Raw genomic sequence first — 16,269 nt, 5'->3', positions numbered from 1 at the left:
ATCAAATTATAATGGGGCATGATGTTAAACAATTGTTGAGAGTACAATAAGGATCCATTTGACCTTGATTATAAGAACAGTTTTTTCCAAGTGGTCCTAAGGTTGTGACATTGGACCATAGAGTAAAAAAAAGTGAAGTGTGCCAGGATTATGTTTCCTTGAACAATGTTAATATAGTTATAAAAATGTAAATACTGTTTATTGATCGTGAACTTTGAGTCAGCCTTTGGACAGTACATGAATGGACAAAGCCCAGAATGCTATTGTTGCAGGGTAGAATGAAACAACTATAACCATAAAAAGTGAAGGTGGCAGGAAGAGGGAGGTGGAAAAGAGATTGCTAGCATATTAGCTCTGTCTTCGAGAATGGAGAATCAAGAGGTGATATTAAATTGCCCAGTTAAGCAATGAAATACAAGTATATTTTTCAAGTTCAAAGGTACTTATAGAAGAATTGAAATTACAGCATATATTTCAAACATTGAGAGGACAGAGAAAGGAGGAAGTCTAAGAGCTAAATTAAGTTTTCATATTAGAGATCAACTTGTTTATTTTTAAAGGTGATAACTCAAAAATAGTGGTATAAGCATTATTATCTAGGGTTATGGGGACAACCATTAGAATAAATGAGAACTGTTAGGATTGGAGTGAAGAGATTTATTTTTATCATATAAACTTTCCTGTAATACTTGATTTGTTATATAGTACATGTAAATAAGTTAAAAGAATAGAAGTAATTTAACATAAAGTCAACTATGTATACATAGAGAGCTCTCCTTCTCAGCCTACTCAGCCTTGTCCCCACTCCCCTTCTTTCCCCCAGAGAAAGATGGTTTTTTTTTTTTACCCTTCTAATTCCTTTTTTAATGAAAGTAAAGGTAGACATATTTTTCTTCCCCTTCTAATATAAAAGGCAGCATATTTATATAAGCTATTTCTATACTTTGATTTTTCAATAATACATAAGGAATTTTACTCAAAGTCTGCCCTTCCATTTTTAACAGTTGGAAAATGTTTTATTTTGTGGATATAACAGTTATTTATCAAGTTCTCTGTTGGTGGACTCAAGTTATTTCCAATATTGTGCTGTCTTTCTTATGAATAGTCTTTTATGTCATGAAATATGTATGCAAGCATATCTGTGAAGTAGAGTTTAAACATGGGATTGCTATATATCAAAAGTTAAATGTGTTTCTAGGTAAAACAGTACCAGGTTCACCTCCATTGCTCTGTTTTGCATTTCCAGTTCTGGCCAAAAGAGTCTTTTGTCAAACTTAGATTTTTGCCAATTTTATAGGTGAGAAATGTTACTCAATTTAGTCACATTTTTTTTGTGAATGAAGCAAGCATATCTTTAAGGGCCATTTGTATTTCCTTTGGGTTGCTGGTTCTTATTTTTCTGTTGGCTCAGTCTTTTTCTTCTCAATTTCTAGAAGCTTTTTGTAAATTAGAGAGGTAATTCATTCTATAATGAATTTCAGATATTTTTCTTAATGTGTTATTTGACTTGCTTGTGAAGCTTTCTGCCGTGCTGAGTCTTTTGACTTTTGGATACTTGAACTTACTGCTGTTTTGTATAGTTCTGGATTTTGAGTCATAATTAGGCTCTCCCATTGGAGGGTCATAAAGGAATTCAATCATATTTTCTTCTAATATTTGTATGATTATTTTTTACATTTAGATCTTGATTCATTTGGGCTTTATCCTAGTGTGCAGTTCGAGATATGGAAATCAATTTTTATCATTTTCCAAATGGTTACCCAGTTGTCCAAATACCATTTATTATAAGGTCCATTTTAAAGTGTAAATTGATATATTTTAGCTGTTGCTAGTATTGTATCATGACCATATATATAAGAGCCTGATTATTCTAATTGCCTGTTAATCTCAGAATTCAGAAGGCATCAGGACTAGAGTAGGAAAGAAAATTTCTTTTTCATAATCCTTACAGCAGCGCTATGAGGAAGATATTTTTATTTTCCCCATTTCAGATGAAGAAACTGAGGTGCCGAGAGACCAAGTAAGTTATCCATCACACAATAAGCAGTTGAACCAGGATATTTGAATCCAGGGATCTGACTTCTATAGCTTGTGCCAGTTAACCCTATGACTGATAATATATCCTGTCTCTCTAATCTTGTGGAGGCAGCACAGAGCTTCCATTTTTCCTCCTTCTCAAATCTATTGCTAATCGGGTACAGTAGCAGCAGCAGTAGCTGTAGAAATAGAACCTTAACTTTAAGGGAGTATGTGTAGGTTCCAGTCTTACCAGAGAACTATAAGAAAAATTGACTTAGTTGGTCATTTGGGCTTGGCAAGTGTGCAGAAAAGAGTTAATGTGGCAGGCTTGAGATGGCTATCCTTAGAAAGACGCTTAGCTGGGCGCAGTGGCTCACGCCTGTAATCCTAGCACTCTGGGAGGCTGAGACGGGTGAATTGCTTGAGCTCAGGAGTTTGAGACCAGCCTGAGCAAGAGCGAGACCCCGTCTCTATTAAAAATAGAAAAAAATTAGCCGGACAACTAAAAATAGAAACAAACAAAAAAAAATTAGCCAGGTGTGGTGGCTTGCGCCTGTAATTAGTCCCAGCTACTCAGGAGGCTGAGGCAGGAACATCACTTGAGCCCAGAAGTTTGAGGTTGCTGTGAGCTAGGCTGACACCACGGCACTCACCCCAGGCAACAGAGTGCGACTCTGTCTCAAAAAAAAAAAAAAAGAAAGAAAGAAAGACTGCTTGTAAAGTTGGTTCTTGGCTGGTTTGTGGGAACTTAGCAACTTGGCTGGTAAACAGTTTGTTCTCTATATTGATATGGACCTTTCTTTAAATGGTAAGAGTGCTTCCTTGAGCCTAGACTATGTAAAGAGTATAGTTTATGATTTCTTTCTGGAAGTCTGGAATTTTGGTGTATGCTAGGCAGAGGGTGCTTTTGTGACCAGTCTCTTAAAAACCTTGGGTACTGAGTCTAATGAGCTTCCTTGGTAGACAATATTTTGTATGTATTGTCACAATTTGTTGCAGGAGGAATTCAGTGTATCCTGTGTGACTCAACTGTGAGAGGACCCTTGGAAGCTTGTGTCTGATTTCCTCTAGGCTTCACCCCATGCACCTTTTCCTTTGTTGATTTTGCTTTGTATTCTGCTACTGTAATAAATCTTGGCCTTGAGTGCAACTATATGCCAGGTCTCTCTTGAGTCCTTCTAGGGAATTATTGAACCTGAGGGTGATCTTGGGTTAATTCTGGACACTGACACTACAATGTTTACTATGGTTTGGGCAATGGGTGTCTGTGTGTGTGTGTGTGTGTGTGTGTGTGTGTGTGAGAGAGAGAGAGAGAGAGAGAGAGAGAGAGAGAGAGAGAATGAATATATGAATAAATACATACAGAATTTGAGAGCTCAATAACTTTGAGACGTTAAAAGCAACAGTAGCTGAGTAGCACCAGAGAAGAGTTTCCTTCCTTTCATGGGAAGAGAATACTGGCAGAATGACAGTGGTTTGTGCTCAGTCACTATTGCAAACAGAAACTTCATTCAACAGCTGTACTGCCAGTGAGAACATGTTGGAGCAACAGCAGCAACCATCACTAAGAAGCAGTAGTAGCTGAAGAGAACCTTTTAGACTAAGCCAGCACTCCTGAGATTTTAAAATTTATCATGCAAGAGAAAACTCCTGCCTAAGGGAATATGACATTTTCCTGAGAAGTTGGATACGAATTTTGAGTGAAAGAAGAAATAGCCAAACCCATAATTAATCATAGATTTCAACACCTCTCTCAATTAATGATAGAAGTAGGAGACCTCTGTTCACCAGTGCTGCCCTCACCCGCCTCCAGATTTAAAAAAATGCAGATTATCCCTATCCTGCTAGGTAGTAGTCTACAAGAAGTCCTTTTAAAAGGGAACTTTGCATATCTATTATAATGTTAGACCAATTTTACAGAAAAGGATACCAAACTTATGATTTTGTAACCTACCTAATACCCTAGGTCTAACAGGTGGTAAGTGATAAACCAGGATCCAAAGACAGGTTTGTTTCCAGAGTCCATGCTCTGTTTCCAACACCATGGTGTCTCTGTTGGCTTTGGGCTAATTAATATTCCAGTGGTATTTGGTTAATGAACGTTATTTTTAGAAGTTGGTTTTTCTGTAACAAATAATACACCATTTTATTAGAGTTAGAGATAGGAGTATAGCTTCTAGTCTGCTAAAGCAGTAAAGTATATTTGTAATTTCACTAAGTTGAAAAGGAGGTTGGAATACTTCCTTTTGTGTGATGCATTGGGAATTTTCATATGTTGGGGCTCATTATCACTCACTCTGATTTATTAATCTCTTTCTTGAATTTAAGAAACTTGAAAACTGTCCGTAGACATATAGTGTAGCTTTTATAAAATTCACAGGTACTCATAGATCTCTAAATGATGCAAGAAGAAATTTAAAACTTTAAAATTTTTTGTTATCATTTTGGGGATAATATGTTCAATAATGGTCAGTAGTAGAATTGACCAAAATCCTCATGAAATGTGTTTAATTGAAAGAGCTAGCTGTGGAGCTTGAGATAAATGTTAGTAAAATTTCTGAAGTTCCTTTTTTTCCTAAAATGAAAATAGCTCCTTTCCCTCTGATTAGTTAATGTTTAAAGGTGGTAAGTGTAAAACAGAAAGTAAAAGCCAAATAAAATAATCTCTGCTAACATTTAGGTAAATTTCCTTTTAGACCTTTGTGTGTATGCTCATGGTGTGTGTGTTTATGATTGATTGATTGATTGAGACGGAGTCTCACTTTGTCACTTTGGTGAGAAAACAATGGTGTCATCTTTAGCGCACTACAATCTCAAACTCCTGGGCTCAAACAATCCTCCTGCCTCAGCCTCCTGAGTAGCTGGGACTGCAGGTACATACCACCACACCCAGCTAATTTTTCTATTTTTTGTAGAGATGGGGTCTCACTTAGGCTGGTTTTGATCTTCTGACCTCAAATGATCCTCCTGCCTCGGCCTCCCAAAGTGCTAGGATTACAGACATGAGCCACCTCGCCCAGCCTATTATTTATTTTTATAAAAATGGAAAATACAATATGTTGTTATAACTAATATATATATGGCTTTTGAAATGAAATGAACAATGTTTTGTAAATTTGTTTGTTTAAGGCAGGATCCTGCTGAGTTGCCTGGGCTGGAGTGCAGTGGCACAATCATACCTCACTGCACCCTCTAACCCCTGGGCTTAAGCAGTCCTCCCATCTCTGTCTCCCAGAGTTCTGGGATTATAGGATTGAGCCATTGTGCCTGCATTGTTTTGTAAATTTATATCCAGGTTGATAAGATGTTGCTTCATCATTTTAATAACCACCTGGTATTTCATTGCATGAATATACTGAAACTCATTTAACTAATCTCTTATTATGAACATAGGGGTAGTTTAATATTTGGCAGTTTAGTATAGCGATTAAAAGCATGGACGCTGAAATTGGCCTGCCTAGGTTTGAGTCCTGACTCCAGCTCTTTGTCCTGTAATCTTGTGTAAGTTACTTAACTCATCTGTGTCTTAGTTTCCTCATTCACAAAATGATATTAGGCTTTAAAACTCTTTGTTGTGAGAAATATAAAAGAGTCTTAGGTTTTGTTTGTATTGTTTATGAATGTGTGAAATGAGGGAAGTTTCAATGATTGGCTTAATAAAGATAACTTAAAAGTACACACACACACACACACACACACACACACACACCCACCCACCCACCCACCAGAAATTAGGTGTCAATATGTCCTACGACTAGGGCTTTAAATTGTTAAGTAGGACACTTAGCCAAAACTATAGACCTTTGCTACTTTTACAGGATATAGCTATGATTTCCAAAGTTTAGAAGATCATAAGACTTCTTCGTTGGAAGTAGCATTTGTACTGAGGCAGGAGGATCCCTTGAGCCCAGGTGATTGAGGTTGCAGTAAGCTACTACATTCAAGCCCGGGCAACAGAGCAAGACTCTGTCTCAACAAAGTAGCATTTGTAAACACACTTTTATGACCAGAATTATATGTTTTTCTGCAGCTGTGTTGGAAGAGAGAATGTTTTCTCTTTATCTTGCAGAGAGTTCTTTCATATGCAAAGTTAAGCACTAATATTTCATTAGTTATCACCTTGTGAAAAAAAAAAAGGCAGTTGAAAGAGTCTTAACTTAAAATGTGAAACTGGGCATGGTGGTGTGTTAGCTGTAGTCCTAAGCTACTCACGAGGCAGAGGTGAAAGGATTGCTTGAGCCCAGGGGTTCGAGATCAGCTTGGGCAACATAGTGAGACCCCATGTCTTTAAAAAAATTTAAAATGCAAAATAGGATATAACTAGTATTTTTAACAAGTGGGACATGAGATATAGTATTTCATAGCAACATTAGTTAGTGTAATAGTGCTTTAATGCTTAGAATTTTGTGAAGATTTGATATTTCATTGATTCTAAGGCATATTTTTTCATAATAACATTTCTGACATCTTAAGTTGATGGGTATTATAATTTAATTGGCAGCAGCATTTTTCTTTCTTTTCTTTTTTTTGGAGACAGAGTCTCGCTCTGTTGCCCGGGCTAGAGTGCCGTGGCGTCAGCCTGGCTCACAGCAACCTCAAACTCCTGGGCTCAAGCGATCCTTCTGCCTCAGCCTCGCAAATAGCTGGGACTACAGGCATGCGCAACCATGCCCGACTAATTTTTTCTATATATTTTTAGTTGTCCGGCTAATTTCTTTCTATTTTTTGGTAGAGATGGGGTCTCACTCTTGCTCAGGCTGGTCTCAAATTTCCTGACCACAAGTGATCCTCCCACTCCGGCCTCCCAGAGTGTTAGGATTACAGGCGTGAGCCACCACGCCCGGCCATCTTTTCTTTTTTTAAGACAGGATCTCAGTTTGTTGCCTCGGCTAGAGTGCAGTGGCAACATCGTAACTCAGTGCAACCTCAAGCTCCTTGGCTCAAGTGATCCTTACCACAGCCTCCTGAGTATCTGGGACTACAGGCTCAGGCCACCATGCCTGGCTCATTTTAAAAAATTTTTTGTAGAGATGGGGTCTTGCTGTGTTGCTCAGGCTGTTCTCAAACTCCTGGCCTGGAGCAGTCCTCCCGTCTCAGCTTCTCAAAGTGCTAGGATTACAGGTGTGAGCCCCTGTGCCAGGCCAGCATTTTTTCTTTCTAGAAGTTAGATAAAATTACAGTCTTAAAATCAAAAGCTTCTTAGATTACGTGAAATATGTATAAAGCCCATAGAACAGTACCTGACAGATAACTATGCAGATAGTAATATTAGCTATCATCGTATTTTGTTTATTTTGCTCTTATAAAGGTTGACTATATACATATATCCTCACGTAAGTTCTAATATAAGGTCTCTAGATGTGGAATAAGTAAGTGGATCAGAGGGTTGGCATAACATATTGAGAGCAGATTTGTGTAGACTGAAGGAAAAACAGGTATGTGGGGTGAAAAATAAGTCAGACCTGGATTCTGATTGTACCACTTACCCTCTTATACTTGTATCAAATAATATAACCTCTCTAAATCTTAGTTTTTTTGGGAGGTAATAATACCTGTTTTGTAGAGTCGTGAGAATTAGAGAATATGTATCTAATCTTAAAAATGTCTGTGGACCGAATGTTTTACATTGAGACCTATTTAGGACAACCAGGACACCTTTGACTTCTTTCTTCCTCTCAAACCCCATGTCTAATTCATCAGCAAATATTTCTAAGTACACTTGTCCCTCAACACACACCAACTCCGTAAATATTGGTTGATTTTTGTTGAATGAATGAGTATTATTGCTAAGACATTTATACATATTGATTTCAATATATAAGGGCTATGCCTATATATTAATAGTAGGAACTGAATGAATATTCAAATGAATAGCATTTTGGTTGAATGTCATGAATTAGAAGGCTTTTTAGAGGAATAATTTGCTAGTCATTAAAGTATTGTTGCTAAGATGCCATATAAAACAAAGGCAGTCAAAATCATTTTATTGAAACTGTGTCATAAACAGGGATTTTAAACATTGCCACAGCTGCACATTTGAAGAATTTGTGCCATCTTCAACTACTACCTTTTTTATTCTCACTGTCCTAAAATCTCAACAGTGGCAGCCTTGGAAAGGAAAAAATCACAAATGAACAATTTGATAACTATGCTTTAGTGATTATGTTTAGGGATAATCAGACTTACTTAGTAGATATAGGGTGCTGAGGGGGCCCTGGTATATGTGAGGATGTGATTTCAGAATCATTTGTAAGGGTCATTTGGTAGAGTTCCCAGTAGTGAGTGTCTTTGGGGTCTGGATGCATTTAGAGTTATAGGAGGCTGTGGAATGGTGAATGTTAACAAAAGACTAAAAGTTCAAGAAAACCGTGGGGTTTCATTTAGTGCTGTACAAATAATCTGAAAACCTCAATGAATATCTTTATTCCCTATCTCTATAGTTATTATTCATTTCTTAAGCAAAAAAGTTTTGAATTACATATAAAACACTGTAGTAGGTTCTGTGGAGGGGCATATAAAAGTGAGTAATCAGGAGACCGTAATCAGTAAGTATATATAGTATGGTGAGACTTTCTGTTCTGGGAAGTGTTCACACAGGGTCATATACCATCTGCTAGAAATTTTACCTTGGCGCAAAGTTAGACTTCGATATTTATTTCAGTATTTAGGATCCTGTTAGTTAAAAAAAAGTTCTGGGATCCTGGACAATTAGGAAGCAGTATTTTGATAGCCTCTTTTTCATAATCATAGTATCTTGATAGATCTAAACAAATGATATCTTATTCTTGAATTTCATGTGCATTTTAGGTGCGATCTGAAGGATAACTATGGGTTAATGGCTTATTTTCACAATCTTCCTTACATGTTACTTCAGTGGCTGTTTCTCAGTTGTGTTGATTGCCTTTTATCATATTAGTACTTTCATTTTAATAAATAAAACCAATTCTATCAAATTTGATAATGAAACACTTTATTTGTGTTGCTTACATTATTTGTTTGCTTTGCTGGCCCTGTGAATTATTCTTCAACTGGTGAGAGCTTCAGTAATTGATACTTGAGACAGTGAAGCTGATTGGTATATTGACTTAGAGAGCTAACAAGTCTACTGAAGAACTGCTGGATTTATGTAAATTTACTGTGTTTCTAAGGGGACTGTTGATCCAGTGTTGTTTGCTAACTTTAAAACCCACTCCCCAGGCCCCAGTGTCTTCATTTTTGGCTTGTTGAGGCTTTCTTTGAGTACTGTTAATTTGTTTACCTGTGGTACAGTCTTTTTTTCTCCTCCCCTTTTAGCAGTTTCCTTCTCTTGATAGTCTACAGTAATCACTCATCTAACCAAGTTTTCCTTTATTTTAAAATTCTATTTATTTATTTATTTTTGGGGCAGGGGGCTTGCTTTGTTACCCAGGCTGGTGTGGAACTCCTGGGTTCAAGTAATCCTCCCACTTCAGCCTCCAGAGTAGCTGGGATTATAGGGGTTTTTTTGTCTGTTTGTTTGTTTTAAATAGAGGCTCTGGCCCTGAGGCCAACGACAAAAAAAAAAGGACCCAGGTGTAGTGGCACAAACCCCACCTACCTCCTTTTTTTTTCTTGCTCTTGCTCTGTGACCTAGGCTGGAGTGCTATGGCCTCATCATAGCTCACTGCAACCTCAAACTCCTGAGCTCAAGTGATCCTCCTGCCTCAGCCTCCCAAGTAGCTGGCACTACAGGCGTGTGCCCACATGTCCAGCTAATTTTTCTATTTTTTTTGTAGAGACGAGGTCTCGTTCAGGCTGATCTCAAACTACTGAGCTCAAGCAATCCTCCAGCCTGTCCTCCCAGAGTGCAGGATTATAGGTGTGAGCCACCTTGCCCAGCCTCCTTTATTTTCTTAATGTCTTCATTCTACTTAGCATCTTCCATTCTGCCCTTAAACTGTAATCTCTTATCATAGCAGTCAAACCTTGTGGGAGAGAGATTCAATTTTACCTAGGTCTGCATTGTTTCTTCTTTACTATTAATATAATGGAAAATTGCTTTTCAGACACTTGGGATATAAATGTTAAGTATAATTTTCAGAAATTTTTTATATTTTACTGAAGTAGTCTATAATTATATGCAGTGACAATGTTTTTAGGAGAAAGAATTTATGTCTATGAAAGGAAAGTTTTTTTTTTTTATTTACATTACTTTCAAAATATATTACAGCTTTAATTTATGAACAGAAATATCTTTTCTTCTTTTTCTTTTCTGTTTTCTTTGCATCATTGATTTGCATTTTGACTTGATCTTGTAATTTAGAAAAGAATGCTTGGGACGACTTTAAGGCCTTGTCTTTACCTTCATCCTTCATTAAGGAAGCCTTGCCAGCTTTGGTTAGCTGTTTTAACTTCTCCGAAGCTACTGCTTTGGAGTATTTCCCTGCTTGTTCTGGGTTGCTTTTCTCAAGCAGTTTCCTCCGCTTCTCCTTTTCCTTTATTTTCATATGCTTTTGATATTTCTTTTTCCTCCATTCTCGTTTCTTGTCTGTAGCTGTTTTCTCAGCAGCTGTTTTTATATCTCCAGCTTTATTTTTCTCCTTTATTTCCTCCGGGGCCAAGAGAGTGGCATCACTAACACTCACTGGGGCCACTTCCTCCATGGTTATGGCTGGCAGATTTGACCCCACCTTAATCTCTGGTACAGGCGGTTTAGGGATGAAGTGGAAGTGTGAGAGGGCATCCAGTTTTAAGAAGAAGGAATCCATCATCTTCTGAATTTCTACATGCTCTGGATTTTCTTCTTCTGCTGTTTTTTGCTGGTTGAGTTTGATGTATTCCTGTTCATAAATTTCAGCAAGGCTCAATTTACTCTTCTCGTGGTCTAATGTTAAACGCTTTTTATATTCATATGCATCCTCTTTAGGTTTTTCTTTACGTACTACATCGTCCCAAGCCTGATCTCTTATCCTCTGTTTAATGATGTCTTCTAGTTGAAGGGTGGTTTCCTCTGTAATCACAGGTGCCATTCGGACGGCATGGTCAAAGTGCAGGGTCTCCTCTAGAAGGCTGTTTTCTGGTCGGTTCTGTGCTGTCACTTCCCCTTGGAGCTGCCAAGGCTTTTTTTCCAACAATTCTTTTTCTAAAGATGCAATTTTTTCATTCATCTTTTCCTGTCTTTTTTCAAAAGAGAATTTAACTTCATCAGAATTTTTCTTTACATTTAAAACATTTGTATCTTCAGTTTCCTCATCGTCTGGCAAAGCAAAGGTCACTCTTTTCAAACTTTCTTTATGTTGTTTATCATTTTCATTTTCTTCAAGGTCATTATCTTCATCCGTTTCAGAAATGCTTAGTTCTTCTGCTGCTTCTTCAGCAATTTCTTCCTCATCTTTGTCTGAACCCAGCTCATCATCATGAGCACTTGCTATGTCTTCATCACTTTCAACTGGATCAAAGAAATCTCTGTATTTCAGGTTTCTGGAACTTTTACTTGACTTAGGTTTTTGACTTCCAAATAGTCCTCCCTCATCTTCATCAGAATCAACATCTTCAAAAAAATCAATATCTTCATCCTCCTCCTCATTTTTTTGTTCCTCTTCTTTTTCTATGTTTTCTAAAAAGGCCTCCATTTCAGATAGTTTGAAAAATTTATCATCTACTATGGATTTTTCTCTTGGTTTCTTAGGCATTTTGCTTTGTACCTTGCTCTGCTGTTCTAATTTGCTGATATCAAAGTCAAGGTCAGAATCCTCATCACTGAAAACTGGGCTTTTCCTCAGATCAAATTTACTTGAGTTTTTAGCTCTCTCATCCTCTTTAGGACTGTCAGCATCTATGTCTGATGCTTCTTCCTGCTCCAAAACTTGTTCTAGGTCCTCCTGGCCATCAGCCTCCATCTCTGAATCACCCTCTTCACACTCTTGTTCTTCACTCTCTGGGAGAAGACTGATGTCTTCTTCTTTAATTGTTTCACTAACTGCATTCTGGAAGTATTGTAAAATTGGTTCATTCTGCAATTCCAGTTGTTGCCAGATCTGCTCATCATCAAAATTGTCTATCACAAGTTTCCGTAAAGGACTCCCATGGATCCTACCATTCTCTAGTATTTTATTAAAGTCATAAAGTACTTTTGTTAAAGAAGTAAATTTTGATGCTAATCCATCTTGAATCGTGAGGAAGCACTCCGGCCGGCCAGTGGCTTTACCGATTTCCTTCAGACACCGCTCCAGGGTCCGTCAACGCCAGACTCGCGGGGCCATGGCTGTCCTTTTTTTTTTTTTTGAGACAGAGTCTCACTGTGTTGACCGGGCTAGAGTGCCATGGCGTCATCCTAGCTCACAGCAACCTCAGACTCCTGGGCTCAAGTGATCCTTCTGCCTCAGCCTTCCGAGTAGCTGGGACTACAGGCATGCGCCACCATGCCCGGCTAATTTTTTCTATATATTTTTAGCTGTCCAATTAATTTCTTTCTAATTTTAGTAGAGACGAGGTCTCCCTCTTGCTCAGGCTGGTTTTGAACTCCTGAGCTTAAACAATCCGCCCTCCTCGGCCTCCCGGAGAGCTAGGATTACAGGCGTGAGCCACCGCGCCCAGCCTGAAAGTTTTTTTTTAATTAAAAGGAATGTTTAAAGAAATGTTAGAGAACTAATATTATTCTGTTTTACTCATGTTTTATAAAGTTTTACAAAGTGGTGTGACTCTTGGATTTAAGCTTTATAATACCAAAAAGCCTTTGTTTTCTGTAATTCCAAAATGAATTCTTAGAAGAAAACTTGGCCAGTAAATTTGGATATCAAAATATTTTTTATGATCGCATTTTCAAACGTAAGTTCTTTTTCTTTTTGTGGTTTATCACATTCTGAAATTATTAGGGGAAAAATACCATAATTACTTGAGAAATAGCTCGTTTAGTCTATATGATCAATGATAAACCCCATCTCTGATGGAAAACAGAATTTCCAGATACAAAACCTCATGATCTTATATTTTAATTGATCTCGACATGTAATAAGGCAATAAAAATAGCTATTGTAACACTTGATTTGATTCTATAGGGTTCTCCTTTATGCATTATTTTAGGTGTATTTCATTCTTTTTTAAGGGCTTCTCCTGTTGTCACTGAAATAGACTTTAAGTAGAATTGTTGAACGTAATTGTTTATTTAGAAGACTTTTTGCAGTGTTCACCATTTCATTATTATTGACAGTTTATATTTTGAATGTGACAGTTAAGATGTTGCATTAATGTAAACATATATTTAAATTTCTGCTTTTTTAATACTTGAATATTTGATCACATTTTCAGACTAAAATATTTTTACAGTTGAAAGTCCAGTGGTAATCCAAAGATTAAGTTTTTAAAAAATGTTAAATAAATGAATAATTTTATTATATTTACTGATTTAATCATTTAACCATGCGAAAAGTTAAGCCAACTGTGAAGTTATGGAATACATTCCACACAAGAGTGCCCTCACATCCGACACCAATTGCAAGTCTGGGAGATTCCCAAAGGTATCCTCAGGTCTGATAATTTGCTAAAAGGACTCACGGAACTCACTGAAAGGTGTTATACACAGGACATGGTTTACTACAGGGAAAGGCTACAGATTAAAATCAGCCAAGGGGAGAAATGCGATAAGGTGGAGTCCTGGGAAGTACCAAACCTGAGCTTCCATTGTACTCTCTCCATGGACACATAACTTTCCCGGCACAATGTGTGGCAGTAGGCTTGAGTATTATCAGCCAGTGAAGCTGACCAAGCTGAGCCTTGGTGTTTACATTTTTTATTGGGTTTCTGTTACATAGGCATAATTGATTGCTTGCTAATCTCTGTCTAATCTCCAGCCCTTCCAGGTGTGACCGAAAGCCCCCCACCCTAAATCTTATTGTTGATCATTCTAGTGTAGCTAGCCACCAACCTAACCTAAGACTGTCTGGTGACCCAAGGCCTCCAGGCAGAAAAAAAAAAACTAGTCCACTCAGGCATGACATTCCAAGGACTTAGAGATCACCTCCCAGAAGGATAGGGCAAAAGCCACACCTCTCTTGAACAAGGTTAAATTTTTTACTGCACAAACTCTGAGACGTATTAAAATGAAGCAGTCATGTGCTAATTTTAGCAGTATTTGAAAGACTACTGTAGAAATAAAAATGCTTTTTAGTAGTCACTTGTAGTGTAGTAGTAACTTGACATTACCCTACATTGTTCTATAAGAATTTGCGATTTCTTGCAGCTTTACCTTTCACTTAACAAGGAAAAGTTGTCTTGTTTCACTTCTGAATATTTATTGTATGGATAAAATATAAAATGCAGAAAAATCCTATATTCAGGAATCTTAGCAGCATAATTTGTATCAATGAGTTGGAAGTAGCACCAACATATTTAATAATAGGAGAATAGTTAAGGGTACCATTTAACATTTTAATAATCTATTAAAAATAATTGCGACAAAGACTATATAACAACATGGAACAGGCTTATCAGTTAAAAGGATTATGTAGCCTGTGCAGTGAGCTGTGATCATGCCACTGCATCCTAATTTCAGCCTGGATGACAGAGACCCTGTATCAAAAAAAAAAAAAAAAATTATGGAGTGAAGCATAGATTCATACTATAATTTCATAATATGCACATTAAGATAAATGAATTATCAAAATGAGAAATAATCTGGCTATTTAACATTTGCAGATTGATTCCAAGATTATTGGATCAGTATGCAAAGATGCTTAAAAAAGGATGGTTAGAGTGAAAAAATTGACTTTTTTTTGCTCCAGACAAAGCTCATCGTAGTTTTCTGCAAGAAAAATTCAAATGCACAGGCAGATACATGCTTTATTCTTTCTTTTCCTCAAAGGTTAACCATAAATGGGACTTGAATAAATCTTCTATATAATTCTATACAAAGAAGGTATCAACTCTAGTTATTAGAAATGAATATTTTAAAGAGTTTATTACATAATGTGAAAATTATTGATTTTAGTTTTAAGTACATTTAATCAAAATCAGGTCTCCTATGAATTTATCTGAGAGAAGGAAATTTTGGAGTGGTTAGGATAGTAAGGTGGCATTTCTTTTTAAAACTTTTGAAAGTTTCTTTTGTTCAAAGAATATCTCTAACCTTTAGGCAGTTGCTGTCCGATATTAATTGCATTAAATACATGTAACTATTGGTATATTAGCTTTTGAAAAGGACTGAGTAATGACTAATTAATCACTAGTATTTATTTGCCAGTGTTTAATAATTAGGCCTATGTATTAGAAATAATAATCTTCAGAGCAACCCATGAGAGTGGGTATCATTATGATCCACGTTTTACAAATAAACAAACCGAGACTTAGAAAGATTAAATAATTTGCAATATCATGAAAAGGTAAGCTAAGTTTGTGGAGTCTGAATTCAAACCTAGATCTTGTCTGGTCTAAGAAGACTACTTTTTAACTACCATTCTGCCTCTGTCTTCATAGCATCTGTTTATAGTAGTTCTCGATTGACTATACATTACAGTTTGCTCCAGAGCTTTGGAAATATACAGGTGTCTAGACTCCAGCCTAGACCTAGTTAAGAATCTTTGGGGATGAAACATGCCTTTCAGGAAATCTCAGTTGCCTCCAAGAAAAGTACTTTCCTGAACTTTTCTTCAAGATTGTGGTTTTTTGACATCAAAATTACAGAAAGTATTGGTTCCTCACCGCAGGTAACTTCTTTGGATAATGGAAAGATGTTTGCATTTAATTTCCTAATCCTTCTCTTTGAAATGTTTGACTTTGGAGATACTGCATTATTCTTTCTCACCATTCTCTTTTAACTCCTTTGGTAGATTTCTTATTTGCTTTTCCCTTGAGCTATTTTATCACTTTGTATTTTTATTTAGGAAAGGCTGTTATGTTTTCTTACATTTTTCTTTCACTTTACAAAAAGCTGTTTGGTCACAGTTTAAGGTTGTGTAATTTTCATGTCTGTTGTTGTCTTTTGTAATGTTTCTTTCCTTCCTTTTCCTTCCATATAGATTCCCAATAAGGAACCTATGTGGTTCTGTTTTGAAAGCTGCTTATCTTTGAAGGAAAGCCTTCTGGACTACCATTGTACAGAAGCATAGTGTAGGAATGAGCTATGACAAAGTACTATGGAAGGCTTTAGTACAGGGATTAGTAATGACTCTGTTCTAAGCTAGCAAGAAGACTCTCAAGCCAGTAGAAATCCTTTGGCTCAAGTATCTGTTGTCATAGAATTTCTTTTCTTTTCTTTTCTTTTCTTTTCTTTTCTTTTCTTTTCTTTTCTTTTCTTTT

At 36.8% G+C, this 16,269-nt stretch overlaps 1 protein-coding gene and 1 pseudogene across 3 annotated transcripts in view; one reads left to right on the top strand and one right to left on the bottom strand.

Moving 5' to 3' along the window:
• The window catches only part of PTBP3 (polypyrimidine tract binding protein 3), a 91,316-nt gene that overhangs the window by 14,256 nt on the left and 60,791 nt on the right, over positions 1-16,269 (top strand). The gene's annotated exons all lie outside the window — the stretch shown is intronic.
• On the bottom strand, positions 10,215-12,239 carry LOC105807743 (annotated as a pseudogene). Its single transcript, XR_001137351.1, has one exon. The product of XR_001137351.1 is annotated as a U3 small nucleolar ribonucleoprotein protein MPP10 pseudogene (transcript).

This window comes from Propithecus coquereli, unplaced genomic scaffold (assembly GCF_000956105.1).
Source record: "Propithecus coquereli isolate 6110/MARCELLA unplaced genomic scaffold, Pcoq_1.0 Scaffold163, whole genome shotgun sequence".
Taxonomy (NCBI): Eukaryota; Metazoa; Chordata; class Mammalia; order Primates; family Indriidae; genus Propithecus; species Propithecus coquereli.
The sequence above is the reverse complement of the archived record's forward strand: the minus strand, read 5'-3'. Positions and strand labels throughout refer to the sequence as shown.